Source organism: Sebastes umbrosus, chromosome 6 (genome assembly GCF_015220745.1).
Source record: "Sebastes umbrosus isolate fSebUmb1 chromosome 6, fSebUmb1.pri, whole genome shotgun sequence".
Lineage (NCBI taxonomy): Eukaryota > Metazoa > Chordata > Actinopteri > Perciformes > Sebastidae > Sebastes > Sebastes umbrosus.
In genome coordinates this window covers 2,654,284-2,681,784 of record NC_051274.1, presented here as the reverse complement: position 1 = coordinate 2,681,784, position 27,501 = coordinate 2,654,284, and the positions used below count along the sequence as shown (strand labels likewise).

The 27,501-nt window shown below is 44.9% G+C and overlaps 1 long non-coding RNA gene across 1 annotated transcript in view; it reads left to right on the top strand.

Annotated features, from left to right (window-relative positions):
- Nucleotides 1-350: 350 nt before the first annotated feature.
- LOC119489377 overlaps nucleotides 351-27,501 on the top strand; it is a 32,563-nt gene continuing 5,412 nt past the window's right edge. Inside the window, exon 1 of the long non-coding RNA XR_005207160.1 lies at nucleotides 351-1,722. This is a non-coding gene — a long non-coding RNA (uncharacterized LOC119489377). The remainder of the gene's footprint in view (nucleotides 1,723-27,501) is intronic.

Below are 27,501 nucleotides of genomic sequence, written 5' to 3'. Positions count from 1 at the left end.
TACCACCAACTACCACCAACCACCACCAACTACCAACACCACCCGTCCTCCTTCATCCCTCTTTCTTTACATGTCTCAGTGTCCCTCCATCCACCAACTACCACCAACGACCAACAACTACCACCAATCACCAACAACTACCAACAACTACCACCAACCACCACCAACTACCAACACCACCCCTTCTTCTCCATCCCTCTCTTTACATGTCTCAGTGTCCCTCCATCCACCAACTACCCCCAACTACCAACAACACCCCTCCCCCTCCATCCCTCTCTCTTTACATATCTGTGTCTCTCCTCTTCTACTTCTCTCTCTCCCCACATACAGTAGCTCTCCCTGTATAGCTCTACATCACAGCTGCCCTTCCATCCTCTAAGTCCATCCATCCACCCATTCCCCTTTGTATCAAGGCCCTCACTATTGACTGCTTCCTCCAGCCTCTCAGTCCTCCTCTTCCCTCTTTACTTCTGTTCTTCTCATCATCTTCCTTTCAAATCAATAGTTTCATTATTTCCATCTTCCTGATCTACTCTTCACATCTCCTATTTCTCTCAATTGATTTTTGCCGTTTCTTTTCTCCTCTTCCTGTCACCTCCCACCTCTCCATTCCTCTGCCCACCAGCTCTTATCTATTCTATTCTTCTCTCTATTCTCTCTCTCTGGATGCTGGCTCTTTCATCATTAGCTGTTAGACAATAATCACTCCACCCTTCCTTCACATTATTACAGCACAGCCTCTCTTCTCTCTTCTCCATCCCTTTCTCTCCTCCTTCCATCTCTCACATCACTCCATCCATCCTTCTTTCTCTTCTTTGTTCTTTAATACAGTACACTCTTTCATCCATCTCCTCTCTCACTTCAACCCTTCACCTCATAACACCATCATCATCGTCATCATCATCAGCTCCCCCGCTCTTTCACCCTGCCCCATTGGGGAAGACGCTGCATTCAGGTCACCATGGCAATGACTCAAACACTGTTGCCGTGGCAGCCCTATCAGCTAATTGAGGCAATTCTCTCCTCATCCCCTTCCCCCTCCACTTTTCCATCCCTCCGTCTTCTTCTTCTTCTTCTACCCTCCCCCACCTCTTCCTCGACTCTCGCGTCCCTCGCTGCTCACTCCGTCTTCTAACCTCCATCCAATTTGAATTCTCCCACTCCCTCCACATCCTTCATTCCATCTTACTCTACATGTATCCATGGCTTTCCCATCACATTCCTATTTTTTGATATATTTTTATCTTCCAGTGAAAACCAAATGAGAGCTCATGAGGAGATCAACATGATGCTTTGTTTTTGTGCCTTAAACTGCAAAAATCACACAAGTAGTGGGTGGAAAAGTAGGAAATCACTGCCTGTTAGCTCAGAGTGAAGAATTACATATTAAAGGGCCCATATTTTAAAAAGTACGATTTTCATGTCTTTTATATTATAAAGCAGGTTTAAGTGCTATAAAAATACTGTGAAAGTATCGAAGCACTCAATATACGGAGAAATACACACAGCCTGTGTTCAGCATTTGAAACAAGCCGTTAGGATTTTTGTCCATTTGTGATGTCACAAATATACAATATTTAGACCATTACACGGTTTTAAATGTAAACATTCTGAATGTGTCCCAGTATATTCCTGATTGCAGTGTAAGTGAATGACATCAGCTGACAGGAAGTAAACATGGACCCAAACTGTTGCCAGGCAACGCAATTCTGTTGCAATTCTGTTGCAATTCTGTTGCAATTCTGTTGCAATTCTGTTGAAATGCACTAAAACGGAGCGTTTCAGGCAGAGGGTGAATACAGGTATATTCAAGCAGACAGTACGAGGAAAATAAATGTGTTTTTTTTAACATTACAGCATGTAAACATGGAATGGAAAATGCATCACGATAGGCTTGTGATTTTTCAGAGAGAAGAAATCAAGTCCTGTAGAGTCTCTTTTCATGATCTGCTTCAGCTGATCACTGATCAGTACTTATTCAATCTTGTACTGACCCACTTTTGTCTGCAAGCATTGCAGCCATCTAATAATGTGTCCACCTCCACCTCCCCATGTGAAGGGCAGATGATGTTATTCATCATTTGTCAATAGGAAGCAATGATGGTGTTGTCTTGTTATCATCAAGAAGGCAGCGATGGTGCTAGTGGGTCCTCTTCCTCCTCTCATTCACTGAAGAAGCACTTCAGGTCCCCCCCCATGGCCACCAGAGACCACAAGCACTGATGTTACGGGAAACGAAGAGGGGTGGGGGGGGGGCACACAAATTAAACTGTGCACGTTCAAATGTAGACACACACACACACACACACACACACACAGAATTCCCTGGTGTGTGATGTGTGTGCAGCGTGTCATTCAGTGTGATTGCTGAGGGGCCTGCTTGGCCTGCTGGGCCCTCGGCTTAGACACAGAGCTCTGAGGGTTTCAACATGTTTTATGTTCAAAAGATATTTGCTTATGCAAATGCTCAGGTTTATTAAAACATCACAATGTGTGAAGGGTTTAATGCATCTAATAAATATTGGCCAGTCTTGTGTAATTAAATGAGTGAAGAATCACTGCATCACTAAAAAGAAGCAAATGTGTTAATTTTACAACTATAGCCACTATATCTTAAATCAATTCAAATAAAACAAATGTCCACATATCCCTGACAGATTCAGACTCTATAGATGACATATATTAATAATATACATATACTCTTTTGATTTGGTCGGGCGTCGGCGTCGATTTGAGATGTCAGAGGGTGAACGCCCGAGAGCGGCTTGGAACGTGGATGGCTGAGCGTCACCGGGGTCGCCGGCTGCGTTGGATGTTTGGAGATGTAGAGGGCTCCGGGACTTCAAGAGTTTGCAGATCTTCTTCAGACAGATCGGTGTCTGAAGGATTGAGATAGAGCTCCTGGTCCATGGTTGAGGTCAGCTGTTTTCAACTCGTCTGTCGCTGACACGGGTCATGTGAAAACTGAGTTAAGAGGAATGGTGAATGATAAATGGTAAATGGACTTGTATTTATATCTCTCCTTTCTAGTCTTTTGACCACTCAAAGCTCTTTACACTACATGTCAGCATTCACCCATTCACACATACGTTCATGCACTGATGGCAGAGGCTGCCATGCAAGGAGCCAACCTGTCATCAGGATCTGATCTAAATACTCATTGACACACCGATGGCTCAGCCTTCAGGACTGCTCCTTAGGGTTCAGTATCTTGCTCAAGGACACATCGACATGTGACCGGAGCAGCCGGTGATCGAACCACCGACCTTACGATTGGCTCTACCCTCCGAATGGATCAGGCAAGCTCAAATACGTATGTACGGAAATGGGATGTGTTTGAGGCATGGTCCTTGTTCCTGAACTTAGATATAAAACTTCATACTTCATTATATATATACAGCATATATGGCATGCCGTTTAGGAAATTATTATATATATATAATGTGAAATTTGAGAATATTGAATTAAATCCTGAATATATAGAATGAACCCTGAGAATATTGAATGAATGCTGAGAATATACAGTATATATCAGCATTAATGAGCTTTTTTTTTTTTTAAATTCAGCTTCTTCGTAACGTTCCCATGATGACCAGGCAGATGATAATGACGTTGTCATCCCAACTCGTCACATACTGACACTTTGGGATCCACAGTGCTCAGTGTGGTCTCTGAGCCTCTTTTTGAAACTGGTGCTTCCATAAATACAAAAAGTTTTGTGCAGGGTGGAGGAAAATGAGGCATGCCTGTTTGTGTTGTTGGCACGTAAATGCATGCTTAACTAATGTATGCACAAACGCCTGAATGTGTGTGTGTGTGTGTGTGTGTGTGTGTGTGTGTGTGTGTACCATCTCATATTTTTCTGTGCATGCAGAGAAATAGTGGGAACTCCAATGCGTGAGCAAATGTATGCCAAACTCCTCATGTTAAGGAGCTGCTTGCATCCACTCAAGAGATTCTCCCGGCCAATTACTGGGAGGGCCTGTCTTGCGTGTTGTGGGGTGGGGGGTGGTGAATACGTGGGCATCCACACAAATGGATGGTTAAATGTGCAATACCACAGGGGAGTGTTCCTCAGCGAGGAAGTGTCACATCATCAAGAATTCTCTCCAAACACAATGTGTTGATGACTTATTGAATTTATAACATCATTTACAACATGATTTATAACATAATTCACACATATTGTGATCTCATCCACGTTCACATTGAACCCTGCTGACAACTCCTCAGATATCCTCAGACCAGTAGCAAAGCAAAGGAAACGCACCATCCTCTCCATGTGAGCTCTCCTTTGAACATTAAAGAAAGCTTGTAGGGAAAATCAGCAGGAGACTTGTGAGTAAGTGAGATTGATGCAGGAGGAACTTTCAGAGCGGCGTGCCCGTGCTCAGAGCGTGACAGGGAAAAGAGAGAGAGAGAGAGAGAGAGAGAGAGAGAGACTGGGGCGTGGGTGTGGGGGGGGGGGGGGGGGGGGGTGTAAATGTGTGACAGTGGCTCTTGTTCAGCTGTGGTCTTATCTATCTTACACAGATGTATTTCTCTACCTCTTTCTATGTCTCTGTACAAGCCTGTGTCCACACATGAGTGTGTGTGTGTGTGTGTGTGTGCGTGTGCATGTGTGTGTGAGTGGAGCTTATCTCTCTGGCCACTCAGCTGGAAGGCACCCTATCACATGCAGAACACAGTGCAGGAGAAACAGCAGACCGGCTGCCCGTAGCATTTCTGCTATACGCACGGCTGATCTGAATTCAGCCAGATGTTACGGTTAAGGAGGCCCGCAGAATATGATATCATGACTTATACTCATACGCTGAGCGAGGGAAGAGATACCCACGTGTCAGTTTATTCAGCAGCTCTAAACAGTGACATTAAACTGCTTTTCACTGGGCTCAGATTTCCCTTTTATAGCCCATTAAAGAAGCTGGATGGGATTGTGTTTTCTAGCTATAGAAATTTGTCTAAAAAATGCTTTCTGGTGAAGGATTATTGACAAAGCTGTAAAACCCCTTCAGTTAGCAGATCATCCAAGTTAGCTTGTTGCTCTGTAATGCACATTAGATTACTTAACATTACACAGCAAGACGTACGGCCAAAATTCCAATCCAGCCCCTACACCCTCCCCAGTCCGTGGTGGAGTGAACTCCGTTAGTTGTCGTTACACTCACAGTTCAGTGAAGCTCCTTCTTTAAGATGGAGGGGATCAATACAGCGGCCACTTCGGGACCAACTTCCCTCTCTCCGGCAAGGAAATAAATATATAAAATCATAAATACTTTATTGATCCCCTTGGGGGAATTGAGCTACGTTTTTCTCCCGTTCTAGAATATAAACATAAATATATAAAAACAGAGGAAAATAAGAGGAATTGGGCCATAGACTGTATATAAGAAGTGGACGTAGTCACCGTGATGTTGGTTTGTGGACTGCCATCTTGAAGCCGCGAGTGACACCAGAGGGTGGAGCTAAGTACAGCTGAACGCTGAATACGAAATTTTAGGAGACTGAAAGGTTATAATTAACTTTCATCAATGTGGTAGCGAACTGTCAATCACAAGGTAGCCCCGCCCCTAAAGCATCCCCTGCTTTATGGTCTATCTGACTCCAAATGGGACCATAATTTACTAAATGAACATCATGCTGTATTGAAGAAGACTTGAAACTAGCTATTGAGACCATAAACTCATGTTTACAACTAGGGATGCACCGATACCACTTTTTTCGCCGATACCGAGTACCGATACGAGTACTTCTCTGTGCCAAAAGACCCTCGTTAACAGCCAGCTGGAGGGTGTGAGCGACACACGGCAGGCTGCCGAAGGTGACTCGCGATCGCAGCTTTACAGCGCTCCCTGCTCGGACCTCGCCGGACACCGTGGACAAAGGACTCGCTGCGCCCTCTGTGGCCCCCTGCTCCCGGTGCGACTGTCGACCGGAGCGGACTGTCCTCAGTGCGCCCCAACCGGAGCGTGAGCATCCAAAAGATGGTGATGAGAGGTTAATGTCATGGCGCCATAAAGAGGTATCGGTGCCGTTGTATCGGAGCCGTTTTGCGAGTACGAGTACACAAGCACAGTATCGGACCCGATACCTGATACCGGTATCGGTGCATCCCTATTTACAATGTTTACTGAGGTAATGAATCAAGAGAGAAGTAGGCTTCATTTCATGAAGGAATAGTAATCACTGACTTCTCCTCTTGCGCCACCATGAGGTTCACAGTTTGGCTGTTTTTTAGCGGTCTAATGCAGCGTTCCAGACAACTCGGAGGTCAACATTTTCCCAGTTGAAATTTTCAACTTCCAAACTCCAAGCGTTCCAGGTGCACAACGCCAAACATCAACACAAACCATGACTGACCGTGACAAAGTGATGTTTCTTTGGCCGGTGTACACACAGCTCAGCTCTCAGCTGTGCAGCCTGCACACTTGATTTTGGCATTTTAATGTTTTCCTGAATAACTTTTGTGCAGAGAAGATAACGTTCAGATTTTTTACTGTAACCAGCTACCTGACGATATATTTTGACATCACTTTACACGCAGAACAGGTTTATGATAGCATACATTCATTTAATTAAATACAGGCAAATATACTTCATGTTGCTTTGTAGTTGATGGTTTAACATTTACAATGTGTTCTTCCTGTTGTGTGACGTGGGATGGCAACTGCTTCAATGCCATGACAATTCCGCTCCGCTGTGACTCTACGCTCCGCTGTGACTCTACGCTCCGCTGTGACTCTACCCTTGCTGTGACTCTGCACTCCGCTGTGACTCTACCCTTGCTGTGACTCTACGCTCCTCTGTGACTCTGCACTCCGCTGTGACTCTACGCTCCGCTGTGACACTACGCTGTGACTCTACGCTGTGACTCTACACTCCGGTGTGACTCTATGCTCCGCTGTGACACTACGCTGTGACTCTACGCTGTGACTCTACACTCCGGTGTGACTCTATGCTCCGCTGTGACACTTCGCTGTGACTCTACGCTGTGACTCTACACTCCGGTGTGACTCTATGCTCCGCTGTGACACTACGCTGTGACTCTACGCTGTGACTCTGCACTCCGCTGTGACTCTACGCTCTGCTGTGACACTACGCTGTGACTCTACGCTGTGACTCTACACTCCGGTGTGACTCTACGCTCCGCTGTGACACTACGCTGTGACTCTACGCTGTGACTCTACACTCCGGTGTGACTCTATGCTCCGCTGTGACACTACGCTGTGACTCTACGCTGTGACTCTGCACTCCGCTGTGACTCTACGCTCCGCTGTGACACTACACTCCGGTGTGACTCTATGCTCCGCTGTGACTCTGCGCTCCGCTGTGACTCTACGACTCTACACTCCGCTGTGACTCTACACTCCGCTTTGACTCTATGCTCCGCTGTGACTCTGCGCTCCGCTGTGACTCTACGACTCTACACTCCGCTGTGACTCTACACTCCGCTTTGACTCTATGCTCCGCTTTGACTCTGCGCTCCGCTGTGACTTCATGAATGAACCAAACATACTCATGTGGATAAAATCACACACACAGACACACAGACACACACCAGCAGCCACAGTGTGACGGTCCCAGTGTGGCTGCTGGTAATGAATCAGTCATTCAGGGTGCTATAACGCAGAGGGACGAGACCTTTGGAGCTCATGTAAAAAGGCCAGGGTCAGGAGGACTGTTATTGGATATTCAGCCATGGCATTTTCTTTCCTGCGCACGCACACACACACACACACACACACACACACACACACACACACACACACACACACACACACACACACACACACGCATACACACACTCACACACACACACACACACACACACACACACACACAGAGTGGGAATCTGCTGAATGATTAATGCTCTAGTCTCCTCCCAGAGTGGAAAGTGTGGATGTTAAAACATAAGGAGGAGAGGTCGACATTAAACACAGAGAGTCTCTTCAGTGCCTCTATTTAGTCCATGTGAAGCTTCATGGAGGCCATGACATGGTGACTGTTCATTGAGCTATAGTTTTTAGTATAGTGGTATAGTAGTATAGTTTTAGTTTACTTATGCAACAAACTACCTGGTTAAAAAGTTGTACATTTGTTATGTAACATGACTATGCTTGTTACAGTGACTGGAGTTAGTGAAGTTCTGGAGTTACGTAACAAAATTAGAGTAAAATAAGTCAACGATGACTTTGTTTCACACGGGACATGAACAGCGGTCTCAGTCCAACCTCCCCTCCCACCCTATGCACACTTTCTCTCTCTTGATACTCCATCATTGGCTTTGACCGTCTAAATACTGACGTGGGTGGGTTTGTGTTGGAGTTGGTTGAAAGCCCGGTACGTCTCATACAGACACTAAAGGGTGTCTCCGTGCATCGGTATCAGACCCCGAGGGGCGCTGACCGAGCGGTGGTGTTAGAGGAGTTGGAAGTGAGAGTTGGTAATCACCTTGCCTTGTCGCCTTGTCGCCTCACAGACTGAGATGAAACAAGTTGTCAGATTGTCTGACAGATTTCTTGTTGCCTGATTAAAATGAATGAAGGACCGGAGAGGAGCAGACCATCACCAGGTTTTGGTTGCTCATCGGTGACACATATCAAATAAACGGCAATGAATTATAATTTGTGTTCAGAGAAGCTGTCAAGAGGAAAATGTGTGTTTTATTGTGTGTGCGTGTGTTTTAGTGTGTGTGTGTGAGAGAGTACAATAGCAGTTGAGCTAATACAGTATATGAGTTGCTTTGATGGGCCGGACTGATGTTCAGCTGTTCCTTGATGCTCTCACCGTCCGCCTGTCTGTGAAAACACCTGAAACAACACATGAGCACAGCTGCCCTGTGACTAACCCCCCCCCCCCCCCCCCCCCCCCCCCCCCCCCCCCCCCCCCCCCCCCCCCACCCGGGCTGTTTCTACAGCCACATGCACACATTCACACGCACCTGCCAGTTGTGTTACTGCTATAAAACCAGCCATAGACCTCACAAACATTTATTATCAGATCTGAGGGAGCAGACAGACAACGTGCATTGATGCTTGTAGCAGAAGAAGAGGAACACTATTATTATTATTATGATAAAGATCATTCAGCATGTTGGTAACAACTCATATTTAACCTTAACACCTTTTCTGGGACACTTAGTGAATTCATCTGTTCAGTGAGCTGCTGCACTCGTCCCCTTCAGAGGAGGTAACATGACACTGTTGTGTGTTGAAGGACTAGCAGCAGCATGGCCATCAATAGCGTGTGTGTGTGTGTGCGTGTGTGTGTAGTTTGAGGGTATCCTGGTTACAGCATCACATCACCCTGGATGGCTTCTCCATGCACACACACGCACACACACGCACACACACACACACACACACACACACACACACACACGGCCTCTCTATATATAGCCCTGCTCCATCAGGCTGACTGAGTGAGTTATAAATAGCTCTGCTCCATGTTTCACACCGCCTCTCTCTCTCTCTCACAGACAATAACATAGCCCCTCACCCCCCCGTCCTCCACTGCTCTGCACTAGCTGTAAATCTGAGCACCCCCCGATCTCCCCCCCCTCATCTCCTCCCTCCTCATGTTCTGCCTACTGTACAGCTTCAGGTGTGAGAGGGGAGGGAGGGGGAGATACTACAGAAGAAGGGAGGCAGAGGAGGACATGAAGGTTAAGGTCTTGCCTCATGCTTCACATGGCGACGGCTGCAGCGGAGTGCACCAGCTACAAATGACGTGAATGCATCTGAAGCGCTGACGGTGACGTGATGTGTGATGTGAGGTGGCCCATGTGACCCCGTAACGGGGCTGACGAGGTAAAGAGGTTGTTACATGGACGTTATTGGATCGGTTATTTTCAAAATGGAGGATTGTGATGGAAGACTAAAGAGGAGCCCAGGAGACTTTCCTCAGTGCCTCAAGACATCCAGATGGCAGTAAAGTCTAAAGTGCAAAACACACTAGCAGCATGCGATGCCCTTCACAGAGCTACCGCTATCATTCAGTCATCGGTGCAAGTGAGATACGACCACAGCCAAATATGTCACTCTCCCACTGAGCTCCAAAAAGGCAGGATTATAGCCTCACTAGCAGGAAACCAGTGGATTGCTTACTCCGGGTAGGGAATGAGTCCTTACCCCAAGTGAAGGAGTTCAAGTACCTCGGGGTCTTGTTCGCGAGTGAGGGGACTATGGAACGTGAGATTGACCGAAGAATCGGAGCAGAGGGGGGGCGGTATTGCATTCGCTTTACCGCACCGTTGTGAAGAAAAAAGAGCTGAGCCGGAAGGCAAAGCTTTCAATCTACTGGTCAATCTTCGTTCGTACTCTCACCTATGGTCATGAGGGCAGGGTCATGACCCAAAGAACTAGATCGCGGGTACAAGTGGCCGAAATGGGTTTCCTCAGAAGGGTGGCTGGCGTTTCCCTTAGAGATAGGGTGAGAAGCTCAGTCATCCGTGAGGGACTCGGAGTAGAGCTGCTGTCACACATGCGTCTCAGCGACGTCTCTTCTCGCCTATTTTTGACGGGTGCCGCGTGTTTCTCACAGCAGCAATAGACAGTGAAAGTGATCTATTGACTGTTTATTAACATCATATCAGCTACATTACTACAGTTTCGATGTCTAGACATCTGTGGAATATGTCACGGACAGTGAAGGTGATCTATTGACTGTATATTGACATCATACCAGCAAGATTACTAGTTTCAATAAAAAAGTTAAAAAAAAAAGTAAAGACTTATTTTTAAATCAACACTTCCTGCTTTCATTTCAAAATAAAAGCCCTCAAGTGTTTTTTCTGTGGACAGACTTCCTTAATTTGTTAACACAAGGCTTTTATTCTGAAATTTGAGCAGTCAGTGCTGTGGAACATGCAGTGACTTGGTGAGCTCCATGAATGAATATAGTACGGAGTTTTAATTGTGGATTATTACTATTATTTACAAATTACCACACGTTTCTTAACCTTTCTCTGTCTAAAATAAATATAAGTACTTAAGTACGGAGCAGGGGACCGCCCCTCCCCGCAGCGAGAGAGGAAACAGCGAGCCCTCACTCAACGGCCCCGCAGAGCCACTCCCCCGACTCCCGGCCCCGGGCCTTACCGAGCCGAACTAGAGCAGTGAGCGGACTGTCGCGGAGGAAATGCGCCCGGTGAGGGCCAGCCAGCCAGCCAGCCAGCCCACTGAGAAGTGTAGAAGTATTTATCATTATGAAACTGTTCATGGCACTCATGTAAAGAGGCGGATGGAGCAGCTTTCATAAACGCAGACTACCGCTTGCAACAGCATTTATAAACGTCAACTAGCGATATAAAACTATATTAACACATCAAACGGAAGGGGAAAGGAGTCTTGTTTACTTTAGTGGGTTTTTTACTGTGGTTGTGAAACGTTACCAGCGGTAACACTGCTGCTCCCGCTGTGTAGCAATCCAGCCGAAAACCAAAACACAACGGCGTAATGCCGCCCGCACATGCAGTTACAAATGACTAAAATCCATCAAGTGCAATGCTCGTTAGAAAATTATGTTTTCCATGAAGACACCCGTCAGAGTTAGTCGCGAGCTGGAGGTGGGACGATATTTAACTGAAGCGGCCACCTCGTAATTCTCTCTGCAGGTAAAACCTGCACACACTGGACCAGGAGAGAGGTCTCGATGGGGGCGGAATCTGTGACGTTGGGTGTGTGAGAGGGAGCCGGAGGAGAGAGGGAGAGAAGGAAATGAAAAATCGAGTCTCATGCTGGTGGGATGGCTTAAAAACATTACATGACAATTTGTATTCGATGTTCGCGATATAGTCATTTTCTATATCGCGCGAGGGACAAGCCGCGATACATCGACTATATTCGATGTATCGCCCAACCCTAACTGTTTCTGACTTAATCAATGTCATTTCTGTTGTCATTGATGCCGGCTCTGTTCTGCACCCAGGGGGGTCTTTGCTGCTGCTCTCCCTGCCTTTGGCTTTCCATGTATGCACATGGAAGGGCAAGGAGGTGTGCTCTCCTTGCCTTATGCTACCACGTAGGCTCGTGGATCCACGTATGCGCGTGGATGGAAGGGGAGGTCCCAGAGCAGAGCCATACCGCCAAATATACTGTATATATTACTGCAAATGGAATAAGTGTCTTTGACTAAAGTGGTCCTGACTGAAATGCAGCTGGTGTGAACGCCCGATGCATGAATCACGCAGCCACCACGCGCTCCTGACGTTCCTGGTGTGTCTGGGGCTTTAACTTCTTATGTAGCGCCATCATCAGGTCAAAATATGACTTTTTCCAGTACTTTGGTTTATGACCAAATACCTGCGAAGCTGATGACATTCCCATCAGCTAATTAATCAAGGTTAGCATGCTAACACACTAAACTTAGGCTACGTTCCAAATCTCATACTTTATCTTTTTACTTTTAGTACGTACTGCAGCTGCTCTTACAAAGTACGTACTGTTGCATGCAGTATGCATACAGTTGGGACAAACTACTTCGTCATTACATTGTGCCTTGAACTTTGACCCTCTGGCTCATATATCCGCTGTGCAGAGGATTGTGGGTCACAATAGCCAGAAAAAAGCATGCTGGCGTGCATACTACAGACCGGATGTACAGTAGTAGCACATCCTGGTATTTTGTGGCATACTGAATCTTTTGACGTTAGCATTCGGTACAGCCTCACAGAGCTCTCAGTAAGAGTAACCATCCTGGTTACTGTACCTTGACTTATTGTCGTCAGGTGATAACACCTCTTCTTCTGTGGTCCTCTAAGTGTCACCAATGGATGATGAATAAGTCATGCTGAGGTCTAAAGATAGCCAGACCTCTATGACCCAGTGTTCAGGCTCTATAAAGACATCTATTAAAACAGACTGATGAGTCACAACTGGAGAAACTGGCTCTTCAGGAAACGAGTGAAATTACACACAAGAGTACGGCGTCCAGGGCAGCGCCACTGAATTATATTAATATGTGTTATGCAATGCTTTAATCGCTCTACATCCCTGGTAACATTCCTGGTGTCCTGCTCCAGTTGTCACATGATATACATCTTATGACATGCTTGGGCAGACACACGGAGTACATTGTTTCCGTGACACAGAAATACATGTGTAGCTGGAAGGAAACTAAACTAGTTTTCTAATATTAGCATATAATAATGTGGTAAACCAGTACAGGGTAACTGGGTTAAGACACTTGATTACATAAGTGAGCACACATTATAATGGTGTTTGAGAGTTGGTGTGAGAACACCACAGTACATGAATGACAAACATGCATTCATGTGGAGTTTGTCACTGCGTGCCACATGCCCGCAGCACAAACTCATCTAAACTCCATCTTTCTGCCGAAAAAGGAGCAAACAGCGTGTTGTCTCTTTAAGGGAATGACAAACAGCAGGAATGTAAAGACAAAGTAAAGCTTCCATCACCTCCCTACCAGGTCTGTCTTACCCTCATCCTAACTGTTGACTTTTTGCTTCCTATGGAGTTAGTTTTGAGACACCTACAGCACTGCACTTTAAAGAAAGAAAAATAAAGTGTACATACAGCTACAGTTGTGTTCAATTAATGTCACCGAACTAGAGTTGTGGTTGTATGCCTTTACCATCTAGTCAAGTGTCAGTTTACATCCATGTCTGTCCTAAATGTCATCACCTCATCATTTGATCCTGTTAGACATTTGTGTAAAAATTTCATAATTAGGGCCCGAGCACCGACAACGTCGAGCCAGCGAAGGCCCTATTGAAACTGTAGTGTTTATTACTATCTCGATTGAATCGCCTTTTTGAGGCCTTAACATGCTCAAAAAGTTGTTAAACTTGGCACACTTCATCAGATGTGGTAAAACAAAATAATATTTTTCTTGGGTGTTGCAAAATGGCTCGCTAGCGCCCCCTAGAAAGTTGGAAAAATGTAGCCCCTCGCTCCGGTTTCACCTACATATATGAAATTTGGCAGACAGATGTAACATGTGGAGACGCACTAAAAAGACTCTTGGAGGTATGCCCAAAATACAACAGGGAGTCTGCCATTTTTAATTTAATGTGCGATTTTCACCCATTTTTAGCGTTTTAAAGGACGTGTACTTTAACAAACTCCTCCTACAGATTTAATCAGAATGACTTGAAATTTGGTCAGGACCATCTTAAGACCTTCAGGGTGAAACCTTATTCAAATGGTGAGTTTTCACTGAACGACCTGACCGTGGCGTGGCGGCCATTTTGAGCCATTCGCCATGAAACAGGAAGTTGTTGTAACTCAACTGTACATAGTCCGATCTGCCCCAAATTTCTCAGGCTGATGGTGGTCCAGTCCTGAGGACAAAAATATACTCATAGCCCCGCCCCAATACATTAGCCAATACCCTCTTTCATAACTCATGAACCGTTTGTTGTAGACTCTTGTGGGAGGTGTCATATCACTGTTTAATTTGTGAAGGTTATCCCCACCCCCTAAACATAAGCCACGCCCCCTTTCATAACTCATTAACCATTTTTCGTAGAGTCTTGTGGGAGGCGTCATCGCGCTCATCAGAGTTCCGGTTTCATCGTGCCTGGCCACGTCAGTTGGCATTCCGCCAGTACCCCCGACACGCGGGAAGGTGCGAGGGTCCGGGGTCCGTTCATCGCATATGAATTAGAATATGAATTAGCATATGAATTCTTCAGTTATGGCCAAAAACCTGTTTTGTGAGGTCACGCTGACTTTGATCACCAAAATCTGATCAGTTCGTCTTTGAGTGACGTTTGTGCCAAATGTGAAGAAATTCCCTCCACTGTGTCAGTTGTTTTACTTCATTCTGAGTGTTCACAGGATGCTCAGCTATGAACTAACTTAATGATCATTTGTGCGTACTGTGCATGTTACATCAGAAGCACTGTTGAGGAAGTTCATCTACATGCATATCGAAAAGAGAGAGGTAGTCATGGCCAAATAACTCAACAACACTTTGGGACACGAACAGCGATTAAAGTCCTATGTTTGTTGGACCCATCCACTTCCCCTCCCTCCCACCATCAGCAGTCACTCTCCCTTTAGGTCACTAGCTCTTCCTCACTAGCTCTGAGCGGAGCATATTTTCATCTGCTTGCACAAATGGAACACCTCGACTGAAATAATGAATGCATCTTATTTTTATTCTAATAATGTTTCATGTTGAATTGAAATAAATAGAAATACTTTTGCAAATATGAAAACAAGTATTAAACAAAACACTCAAGCAACACACACCGAGCAGGAGTTTGAGGGCCGTCGGATGCTTCAGTTTGTTCTGATGTGTGTCGAAAGTTATATAAATGAACACTTATGTCTGAATAAGTACCTGAGTCACCTTCACGTGAAAGTCACGTTGGAAATCTTCAGGCCTCGTAACATTTCCATAACGAGTTGACCGATCCAAAGTCCAGCCCCCCTTAGTTACTGTTAGATACTTCAACATCCTCCGGGTCAGCACAAAGCGGAGGAAATATAAACTAGCTGCCCCCCCCGTTCAGCTTGCACCATCATCACATCATCATATGTGTTTTTGTTTATGTTGAGATCAGCTGTATGTCGCAGAGCAGCATAGCATAGCGGAGCAGCATAGCATAGCGGAGCAGCATAGCGGTGGAGGAAGAAAGGAATCAGACGAAGTCATGCGGATTCACCAGAAACTCCTTCAGCTCAGCCTCCGGCAGCGAGCTGCCGTCCAAGCTCCGGCGGGAGGCGGAGAGCTCCGCGCCCGGCAGCAGCGGCTCCTCCTCCGGCCAGGAGCATCAAATACTTAATTTCCTGCATTCTGGTGAATTTTTCTCCATCAACTTATGGTGTAAATGTCTTTATTTCTGAAACGGAAAACACAATATTCAGGTACAGGTGACAAATTCAAAATATAATAATATGATAGAATATGATGAAGTAAGGCTCTCAGGCTTTCTGTATGTAGGTGATTTACTCTTCCATCCTCCTCTGTTTGGCGAAGTAACGTTTTTAATTTGCATGTGGGACCTATTCACCTCGGTGATACATTCATTCATTTTAACTCATTTATAAACTCCTGGACTTTAATAGCTTTCAGCAAGATTTCTGCTCATGTTCAAAACTTTCAAATTCAAAATATATCCCACGCAGATGTTGAGAATGAATTTGTAATATTTTGAGAAAATAGTTGTAATATTACAAGAATAAAGTTGCAATTTAATGAGAATATGGTCATAATATTTTAATGAAAACTTGAAGGATTTAGAAATGTAAAGTCATCCAACTAAGACGTGTGTGTGTGTTGAAGTGGTGCAGAAGGCAGTAACCTCCATCCTGTATCCCCCGGTAGATAAACATGTTGTGTGTTTTTATGAATGGGGTTCAGAGGTTAATGGCTACTCATGCTCACATTGTCTTTGCGTGTCCACAGGAAAACGGTCCATCGCTGTCACATCCTGACAGGAAGCTGGAGGGGAAACTGACTGTGTTTTTTTTTCATCAACACCGACTTGTTGACTCAGTGGGAAGGAAGACGTGTGTGTATTTATTTATGGTATGGACATCTGGGTGTCTGCCCACCTGTTCATCTGTGCACACAGATGCATTCACACGTGAAGGTTTGTTGTTTGTGCGTCTTTGAGTTTGTGTGTTTACACACATCCAGATCAGGAAGGGCTCCACGGGGAACTCCTCGCTGAAAACTGGCAAAAACAAATCCTGTTTCCCGTTTCCTCATTTCTCCAGCCGGTGTGTGTGTGTGTAGGTGTTACTCCGTTACATAAGTCGGTGAGAGAGGACAAACACGGCTGAACAAAGATCTCTCCATAAAGCAGAGCACAGATCAGGAAGGATCTCACACTGCAGGGTGAACGAGCTCTTCATATTCACACACACACAATGCTCCCTTTGTAAAACACTCATGCCATGAGCGTGCAAACACACATTCATTGATCACACACATTCTAAATTGTTCACGCACATGCACACACAATCCTCAAAATGTCATCATTAATGTGAGATGTCTGCTGCAGCTGCAACATGCATTATTTTATTAAATCAGTCTTTCTGAAATAACATTTTCAGAACGGTTAAAAAGTCACTTTATTTTTTTACAATGTCCTGATATCATCATTCAGTCGTCGTGGTATGCAGGAAGGACGGACAGGTTTCTTTAGTCTTATCTAACAAATGCTTGCAAACTCATGTTCCAACGATGTAACGAAGATGCTGGACATGTTTTCTCACTATGAGTGGTAGGGTCCGACACAAATACAATAGTTTCAACAGTTTGGGTTATTTCACAGAAGAGATTTCTCTGTTTCCATTTTCACTTCCTGGTCTGAAGTGGGCGGGGCTCAGTTGTATACGAGTGATGTCACATACGTCCCTGTAACGGTCAGAGTTTAGCCACATTTGAATGAAAGTTTGGTGAGAGTTGGAGGATCGCTTGGGGGACAGGGGATGTAGCTCAGTGATAGAGCGCATGCTTTGCATGTATGAGGCTCCAGGTTCAATCCCCAGCATCTCCAATCTCTCCAGCATTTCTGATGGGGTGGCTGTAGCTCAGTGGGTACAGCGGGTTGTCCTTTCACCACAAGGTTGGCGGTTTGATCCCCGGCTCCTACAGACTGCATGTCGAAGTGTACGAGAAACCCCAAGTTGCTCCCCGGGTGCTTACAGCAGCCCTCTGCTCCTAAAATACATGGGATGGGTTAAATGCATATGTCAAATTTCATGTATATATCTGTATGTACTATGACAAATAAAGGTTTCTTCTTCTTCTCCTTCTTCTTCTTGCTTATGTTGCATCACCAAACCACACCCAACCAGTCGTGATGGAGCAGATCAGCTGAGAGACCTCATGAATAACAACTAAGAATGTGTTTATTCAACCTCTGATTGGTTCTTAGTGCAGTGCCTGCTTGGGGCGGGCTCCGGGTATGGCCGATTGCAGCGTTCGGACAGCCCGTTTTCTTTCCCAGGGTGTCAAATACGGAGGCGTGTTGATAACTCCACATATGGCACCCTTTAGCACCACAATGAGATGCACCGGGCGTGCCTTTAAGTACAATGTAAACCCATCTACCCAGGGTCTGTCAAAGCGTCAGAATGTGATGAGTTGAGCTGGGTTGTAATGTAATATCCAGCATGCAGCAGCAAACGGCGTGTCAATATACACTTGTTACATGCATAGTGTCCTTTCAAAATAAATAAGCCGTTTTCACAGGAAGTTAGGTTTAGGTAACACAACCTCTTCTGTAGAGTTAGGAAACGGTCATGGTTGACGTTAACTTCACTGACTAGTGACTCACAGGACTCTCAGGACTGACGATACCGACGAGTCACGTGACTAAAGCCTGACGTGACTAAAATAAGTCAACGTTTCTTTTAGTAAAGTCTTGTGTTTGTTTGACCCGTCCACCTCCCCTCCCTCCCTCTCTGAACGGACTCTCACTCTCTCGACCGTCTATCAACGCCGCGGCTGGGTTTACATTGGAGTTAGTTGTAAGCCCAGTTCATCACATATTGTTGCTAAAGGGTGCCTCCATGCGTCGGTCTCTGTTGCCAAGAGGCGCTGCCCAAATGGCGGTATTTGACGAGTTGGGAGTGAGACCGGGTTGGTGAAGTAGATTGGATGAGCGGTTCTGGAGATATGTGGAGGACACACAAACACACACGTTCTGCGATCACCTATTCAATATCACAAAATTTCATAATTACACTTAAACCGTCTTGCTTGTTGTCAAACTGCTATTTGCGAGGTCCAGAAGGAACCTTCATTCGACATTTCTGGAAGAAGAAAGTGCTCTATGCTCCAGATAGGAATACCACACACAATTAATGCTCTCATCACCATGTGACACATCAGACCAACAATGTTTTTAATATTTCAGATTCTCCACTATCACCTGCTGTCACATTTCTGCATTACTCTCCCGTACTGACCAGAACACACAACCATACATCAACACACACACACACACACACACACACACACTGTGAATTGTTAAACAGCTGTTTATACCACAGTGCACTTGTGTCAAGTTGTGCCGTAGGCCAGGAAGCTACTGGATATTGAGCTTTACAGCAGGATATGTGTGGGCAGAGAGGACCTGCATGGGGCAGATGGAGTGAATATTCATTAGTAATAAAATAAGAGCTGATAGAAGAAGATGAAGCATCGAGGGAACGGAAAACAGAAAAGTGCAGATTAGTATTCTGTCACATCCTGCTTTCCTTCTTATTGAGGCAGCTTCTTGGTTATTTGCTGCTGCAGCTTTCTGCTGACAGGACGTAGGGAGTTGTAGGGCAGTGGGCTATGAGAGAGACAGAAAGACATGCAGCTCTGCAGCTGCTGCCAGCTGTGAGCCGGAGGGAGGACTGTGCTTCAGCCAAGACACATCTCTCAGGAAGCTCAGTGGAGGCTGGTCCATATAGAGGCAGAGGACGCTGCTCCGCCGCTATTTTTGAGAGGCAAGAGGGTGATCAAAATATTAAACAAAAAAAAGAGTAATTGGTTGAAATAAACCATTACCAAATCTCAGTGTCATTTCTAAAATAAATTTTCTTTCTTCTTTGGAAAAGATCCATTATTCAAATCCAGATAAAAATGCCTCAACAGCGACCCTGCAGGTCAGAGGGGAAAGGGCAGCCTGTGTGTGTGTGGTGGTTGTGGCATCGTGGGGGGGTAGAGCACCCTCCGTCCTCCCTTAGGAAGGGACCTCTCCTATCAACTCTTTTCAACTTTTTTCATGCTTATCTATGATTGGCTAAAACACGTCAAAGAAGCTAAGGGAGGTTATCCTGCCTTAGCTTCTTTGACTTTGACGTGTCTTGTTATCAATCAACAACCAGCAGAATACATGACTGACAATGAGGATGTCCAAATGTCCTCTTCAGTCTCTACCGCTGTATGTACGTGATAAACTGGCAGTAAACTATCAGACAGCAGCTTATCAGGAAATGAATTATAACGTGTAAATTGTGAACTATTTTTAAACACATAAACAAATCCTGTTTATTTTTGCTTTTTGTTGAGCTGTAGATAGCTACTAGTGTTAGCTAACTACTAACACTATACTAGTGTTGTTATTTATCGGTCAGCCCTATTACTAGTGTTATCTAACGCAACAGTTAGCTTGTTGTAGCATCCCTGAAGGACCCGTACTGCAGTCCTTCGTCCATACCGGGATCCAGTACTGGAGCACAGCAGCACGTCGACCTCTGCATACCACCGTAGTCCCGCCGTGGGTCAGTCTGGACAGCTGAGCGAGGGTCGGGGCTGTCTGGGCCGCGTGGCAGCGGCAGGAGTCGGACCCCGCCGGAGAGAGGATGGAGCGAGATCCGCCCGGAGCTCGCTGCTTGATGCTCACTGCTCGCTACCTCGCTGTCAGCTCTCCGGGCTAGACCCACAGCGGAGCTACGGAGATGTGCCGGTGCGCTCACCCGAGACAGGAACCCGGTGAGGGCAACGGACTGCTGTACGTGCAGTTACAGACAGGCTTCTAACACACATTACAAACACTTCTGAGGCCGCGTGATTGTTTTTAATAAATCTCATAAACAATTGTTTTACTGCTTAATTTTTCGTTTTATATAAGAAAGTAGAGATAAGTAACCAAGGCGGCTAGTGTAGTAATAATAATAATAATGATAGTTGTATAGCACTTATCAAACTTAAGTGCAAAGTTCTTTCCAGATTAAAAGATTTACAGAATAAAAATGTTAAAAAAATCTGAATCCCCCCCCCATATGACATGCCTCCCCAATTGTTTTAGTCACCAGCCGCCACTGATGCACAAACACGTACACATGTACACATGCACACATGCACACTTGTACATATGTACACATGTACACCGTGCTCTCCCTTAATGCAGCTTAAATGGTGGACAAGGAAACACTTTTTGAAAGCATATCTATAAAGACAGGAAATAGTTTATGAATAATTTGTCACCTCAAGGGACTTGTGCTGGGGGGGGGGGTGATCAGAGCAGAAGGAGCTGAGATTCCATACAGAGAAAAGAGAGAGAAACACACACAATCAGCAGTTCACTGTAGGAAATATAATGTGAGAGAGACAGGTACATAGACACAGGACACACACACACACACACACACGCACACACACACACACACACATTGTCCATCAGTCAGACAGACGAGCAGGAAGAAGGTCAATGATGGTAGTAATGATCCTGCTATGAATAAACCAGTTGGAGGAAGTAGAGCTCCCATTAGGCTTCTCTCCTCAGGTTATTAATAACTAATATTAATAACCAGAGAACTAATACCTGCTGCACAAATCAATACACACACCCACAAGGACACAATACACACACGTTAAAGACGTTTGATGTGCGAGCACTGCTCAGTGGTTGAGGGGATCCGGTCTGTTATGACCATCTGTAGCTTGCTAATGTTTAAACAAAATGTATCACATATTGAGAACATATTCTGAATCTTTGTCTCCTTGTTGTAATACAAAACATGACACGGATGACAGGTGACATGTGACTTGAGATGTTTCTGTCATCTCAGGAGTACGGTGTGATGAAGAACATGTGAGTTTAATATGCTGTAACTTTTGATTGAGCAGCATCCATCACAGAAATGTGATTTAAACCTCATGTGACCCATTTTGACTCCTTTTCTCTCCAAATCAACTAAAATTAATTGCGTGAAGTCTTGCAGGATTTTAAGGCAACTTTGATCTACCACATCAATCTCCTTTCAATCTGGGGTTGAATGTGGTTCTCCAACAGTATCGCTGTTTTCAGACGACTCCGTAAAACCATGGATTATGGTCAAATATATCCAATATGTTTGCTCTGTGATGGTTTCATAATTCTTTTCTTTACAATATTTGCACATGGCAACTACAGTATGGCTAAGTTTAGAGAAAGGGCCACATTGAGGAAAAAAATAAATGTGAGATTTCGAGAATAAAGTCATAATATTACGAAAATAAAGTTATAGGTTTACGGAAAAAAAAGTCGTAGTATTATGAGAATAAAGTCATAATATTATAAAGTAGTAATTTGACGTGTTATTTATTTTTTTCTCGTAAAGTTATGACTTTATTCTCGTAATATTATGTTTTTTCTCGTAATATTAAAACTTTATTTTGTAATATTACAACTTTTTCTCGTAAAGTTACGATTTTTTTCTAGTAAAGTTATAACTCTATTCTCGTATTATTACGACTTTTTTCTCGTAAAGTTATGAATTATTCTCGTAATATTACAACTTTTTTCTCGTAAAGTTATGACTTTATTCTCGTAATATTAAGACTTTTTTTCTCGTAAAGTTATGACTTTGTTCTCGTAATATTATGACTTTATTCTGGAAATCTCAGATGTTTTTTCCCTCAATGTGGCCCTAAAATTCCGTAGTACATTTGCACATTGGCCCTTACTGCATTAGACTTATATACTATATACTTAGACTATAAACTGTGCTACCTTCATCACAATGATCAAATGTTTTGCGGCTCCAGACAGATTTTTTTTTTTTTGCCTAAAATGGCTCTTTTGATAGTAAAGGTTGCCGACCCCTGGGTAAGGCAAATAAACAGCTGGCTAAGGTAAAGATGGAGGTGATGGTCATCGACCCCACAGTCACCGCTGGAAGTTCATCCCTGTGTGCTTCTGAGGTAGGCAGTGTTGAAGGATGGGTGAAGTAGGGACTAGCAGGGTTAGTTGATTAACTACAGTAACTGGCAAGCAAACAGCTAGCATGCTAGCCAGCTAGTAACATGCTAGATGTAGTCAATCACTGTACCTCTCTGAGCTAGCTAGTTTGCTGACTGTCACTTGATGAGTCAACACGTTCACACAGTTTATTCAAAAGACATATTTGTACATTTCCAGTCTCATGGCTATGCAAACTATGCCTCTTTGATTGAGTACTTTATACTCAGAGGAGGGTGAGAGTGGATGGTGCATGCTAATAAGATGGGATATTTTTCCTCTATTTTGGACAGTTGACTGCAGATTTGCTTTGTGAGAAAATCCACTGATCACAACGATTCTGTTCGAATGATGCTGCAAAATTTCGCCGCTGCAAAACAAGACAGTCCAGTCCGTTTTTATTGGGTTGTCTATATCAGAAATGTGATTCAACAAGCCAATCAGAGGTGGCTCCCCTTCCTATGTCACATACAGGCTCAATAGAATATACCGCCCACAGCTGGAGAGCTACCTTTGTTAAGGTGCACCATATTGTTCTCTCTAGCCAATCAGAGCAGACTGGGCTTTTTCAGGAGGGGGTCTTAAAGAGACAGGAGCGACAGGGTGAGAAGAATAATGTGTTTTTGAACATTAAAGCATGTAAACATGTTCTAGTAGAAACCCAAAATATAATTATGAACCTGAATATGAGCAGGATTTGTCCCCTTTAAATGCTGGTGTGACTGGGGCTTTACTGGGCCTCTCTACATACAGTAAAGGGCACACCACTTCATGCACTGAATGCTGGCATTGGATGTAAATGGTGCCTGTGGAAATGCAGTCCGTTCTCATTCCCAAGACGTCAAATACTGAGGCTTTGTCACAGCTGTCGGCGTTTAGAACTGCCACAAAAGGCACTCTTTAGCACCGATATGAGACGCACCGAGCGTTCCATGAACTACAATGTAAACCCACCCACGGCAACAGTAAATGCTCCGAGAAAGTGCGCTGGGAGTGTGGTGACGTAAAGAGTTAAAAGACACACAGGGCGGGCAGGAGGGAAGGAAGGTGGATGGTCCAACAAACACAAGGCTTTCATCCAGGAGACCGCTGTTTGTGTCCCGTGTTCACTGCATCAAGTCACATTTTCACTGAACAAACGTAGTATTTTTAAGCCCAACAATGGAGTTCTTTCCTAAACCTAACTATAGTGTTTTTTTTGCCTAATCCTGAACTGACACCAAGGCTAACTATAATGGTTTGGATGATGAAGAGACGCCAAGGGGCAGTGGTATGTGACGAGTTGGGATGAGAATGTGTTGGGAAATATCTGTGACACGTGAATGCAATTCTTAGGATCCCAGCTTTTACATTTTTTGTATTGTTACTACAATTATACTTTTAAGGTTTTGTTTCCCATTCTTTAGATGTGACCTCTTACGGAAAATATCAGCCACTGCTCCATTTAGTAGTAGAACTGTGATGATAAGCTGTAAGTCGGTCTGTCGCCAGGGTTCTTAACTGAGGATATACAGTACATTAGCTTTTGCGTAAAAGGGTGTCCAAATATCAGATTGTGACTTTATGGTCCCAGAACAGGAGAGAGGGGTTGATAGAACATTTCCTGTAAGTAGTTAAAGAGAGCAGACCGCACACGGACGGTCAAACCCACCAAGCTGATCAGTGGAGGTTCAGTTCACGGCCCTGTCTATCTCATCTGAAATCCCCCCCCCCAGGGCTGAGCTGTTACTACACATCATGGCTGGTTAGACAGAAAGGAAGAGCGTGGATCAATACGACCATGCCCCGTCTAATTGAATTTTTTCAACAAGGGAAGGAGAATTTTTCAAAGTGTGTCCACAGATACGGGCTGGGTGGTGCTTCATACTAAGCCTCATAGGATACAGGTCAGACCATTAAATGGTGTTATCTGGTTAACTCAATACTCTCCAACAGGAAGGATTCTCATCTTTGTGGACAATGTCGTGTTTATTATTAGAAGCCAGCGAGCACATATATATATATATATATATATATATATATATACTGTATATGAGCTGGACTCTGTGTGAATGATTAGATCCTTAAGCCTGCTGGAGTGGGATTGGTTTCCAGTGAGAGCAGGGAAGAAATGGATGAAAGGCACAGGAGCGACCCTGTGGCATTATCCATCCACCCACCCATCCATCTATCCGTCCATCCATCCATCCATCCATCCATCCATCCACCCATCCATCCATCCATCTATCCATCCATCCATCCATCCATCCATCCATCCATCCATCATCCATCCATCCAACCACACACCCATCCATCCATCCATCCATTCATCCATCCATGCATTGATTGATCCATCCATCCATCCATCCATCCATCCATCCATCCATCCATCCATCCATCCACCCACCCACCCACCCATTCATCCATCCATCCATCCATCCATCCATCCATCCATGCATTGATTTATCCATCCATCCATCCATCCATCCAACCATCCATCCAACTATTCACCCACCCACCCACCCATCCATCCATCCATCCATGCATCGATCCACCCACTCATCCATCCATCCATTCATCCACCTACCCATCCATCCATCCACCCATCCATCCATCCATCAATATATTGAACAGCAAGTGAACATGGGCCAGCGTAAAAATGTGAGCGACTTTGACAAGGGCCAGATAGTGCTGGCTAGACGATTGGGTCAGAGCATCTCCAGAACTGCAGCTCTTGTGGGATGTTCCCGGTCTGCAGTGGTCTACCAAAAGTGGTCCAAGGAAGGAAAACTGGTGAACCGGCGACAGGGTCAAACCCGAGGCTCATTGATGCATGTGGGGAGCGAAGGCTGGCCCGTGTTGTCTGATCCAATAGAAGAGCTACTGGAGCTCAAACTGCTGAAAAAGTTCATGCTGGTTCTGATAGAAAGGTGTCAGAACACACAGTGAGGAGCAGTTTGTTGCATATGGGGCTGCGTAGCCGCAGACCGGTCACGGTGCCCCCTGCTGACCTAATGTTATGGCTGATCGGTGTATGTTAAAGTACAGTACTAAGACATTAGAACTGTTTGAATGACGTAAAATGATGTGATCAGTTATCATCCGTTCTCATTGATAACAAGGGACATTACAGCAGAGGTGTGTTACTAAAATACTCCGTCCTTCTGTCCATTTGTTGACTTTGTAAAACTCAACTGTCTCGTAACAACGTTAGCTGGACATCATTCAATTCAATTCAATTCAATTTATTTTTATATAGCGTCAAATCATACCAGAAGTTATCTCAAGACGCTTTTTACATAGAGCAGGTCTTAGACCGTAATCTATAGTTTAGAGACCCAACAAGAGATCCCACCAAGAGCATTGTAATGCGCTGTGGCCAGGAAAAACTCCCCGTTTAGCTGTTACAAACCTAGAGCAGAACCGGGCTCTGGGTGGGAGGCCATCTGCCTCGACCGGTTGGGTTTAGAGAGAGAGAGAGAGAGAGAGAAAGAGAAAAAACACAATAATAGCACAGCAGCTGTAATAACTAATACAAGTAGGACTAATAACAAAAATCAATAGCAGTGGATGTGTAAGAGTGATAATACAATTATCGGAATTGATATCATTGGGTCGTCCTCAGACGGGCTTTCCAGCGAAGCTTCCAGCTAACTCAGTCCACCATACATCTGGCTAGCTCGCCAGCACTCCCCAGCATCTCTCCTCAGTACGTCCATGTATGTTGGTGTGGCACGTCCCTGTGATCGATGCCCGTGCGTTGGTTCCCACAGCACCAGCATACTTGCTGGGAGTTCTTGATGTCTTTGGCATTGACCGAGAAGTCTCCAGACTGCCACTTTGTCGCTTAGCCTTGGTCGTCCCTCGTACAGATGGAATTAATTAATGATGGTAGCATCATAAACTGCTCTCTCTGTGGGAGTAAATGTCTCTATTAAACCCTTATGGCCACTGAGTCAACCGATAGGCCTTTTATGAAGTGGTGTAAGTCATCTAACCACACACACACACATGCATACTGCTCCTGACCTGTAAATGGGGGTCCAGCCTGTCCATCAAAGCCCCCCACCCAACCCCCCCGCCAATGGCTTTGCTGTTGGAGTGGAACATAAAGAGAACGGGGAAAGCAGCTATAAAATTGATTTTTAATAGGTCTCAGCTCATTATGTCCCTGTGTGTATGTGTGTGTGTGTGTGTGCATGTCTACTGGTGGGGGGCGGGGAGTGATGGCTGCCGGGGCAGTTTAATACAGCAGTCGTCACGCCTGACGTTCTGTAGCCAGTGGCGAAGAGAGAGAGAGAGCTACTGTCACGCTCACAGACGTGCACACACACTTCCCTAAGTGAGTGATCTGTTGATGGAGACTTACGAAGACCTCTTCACACCTCCTGGAATTACCCTTTTGAATGATTGAACGTATGAGAATGAAGCCAACACCTGGTCCCAAACCAGCACAGAGGAAGACTAAGGAACAGGAAGAGGACACCAAGAGGTCCAATTCATCCCAGTCTGTCCTACTGGTCAGACACTCAGAGAGAGTCAAGCACCAGGAACGCCACGTGGCTGCGTGGCGTGGTGGCAGCGTGATTCACGCGTCGGGCGTTCACACCAGCTGTATTTCAGCTGCGTGTCTGCTGCTGCTGTCAGCCCTTTCTTTCTACATAGAGGTTGCTTTTTAATGGTCATTTCATTTCATTATAAATATAATTTATATTTATTTTAGACTGAGAAAGGTTAAGAAACGTGTGGTAATTTGTAAATAATAGTAATAATACACAATTAAAACTCTGTACTATATTCATTCATGGAGCTCTCCAAGTCACTGCATGTTCTAGAACACTGTCCGGCACATATTTCAGAATAAAAGCCTTGTGTTAACA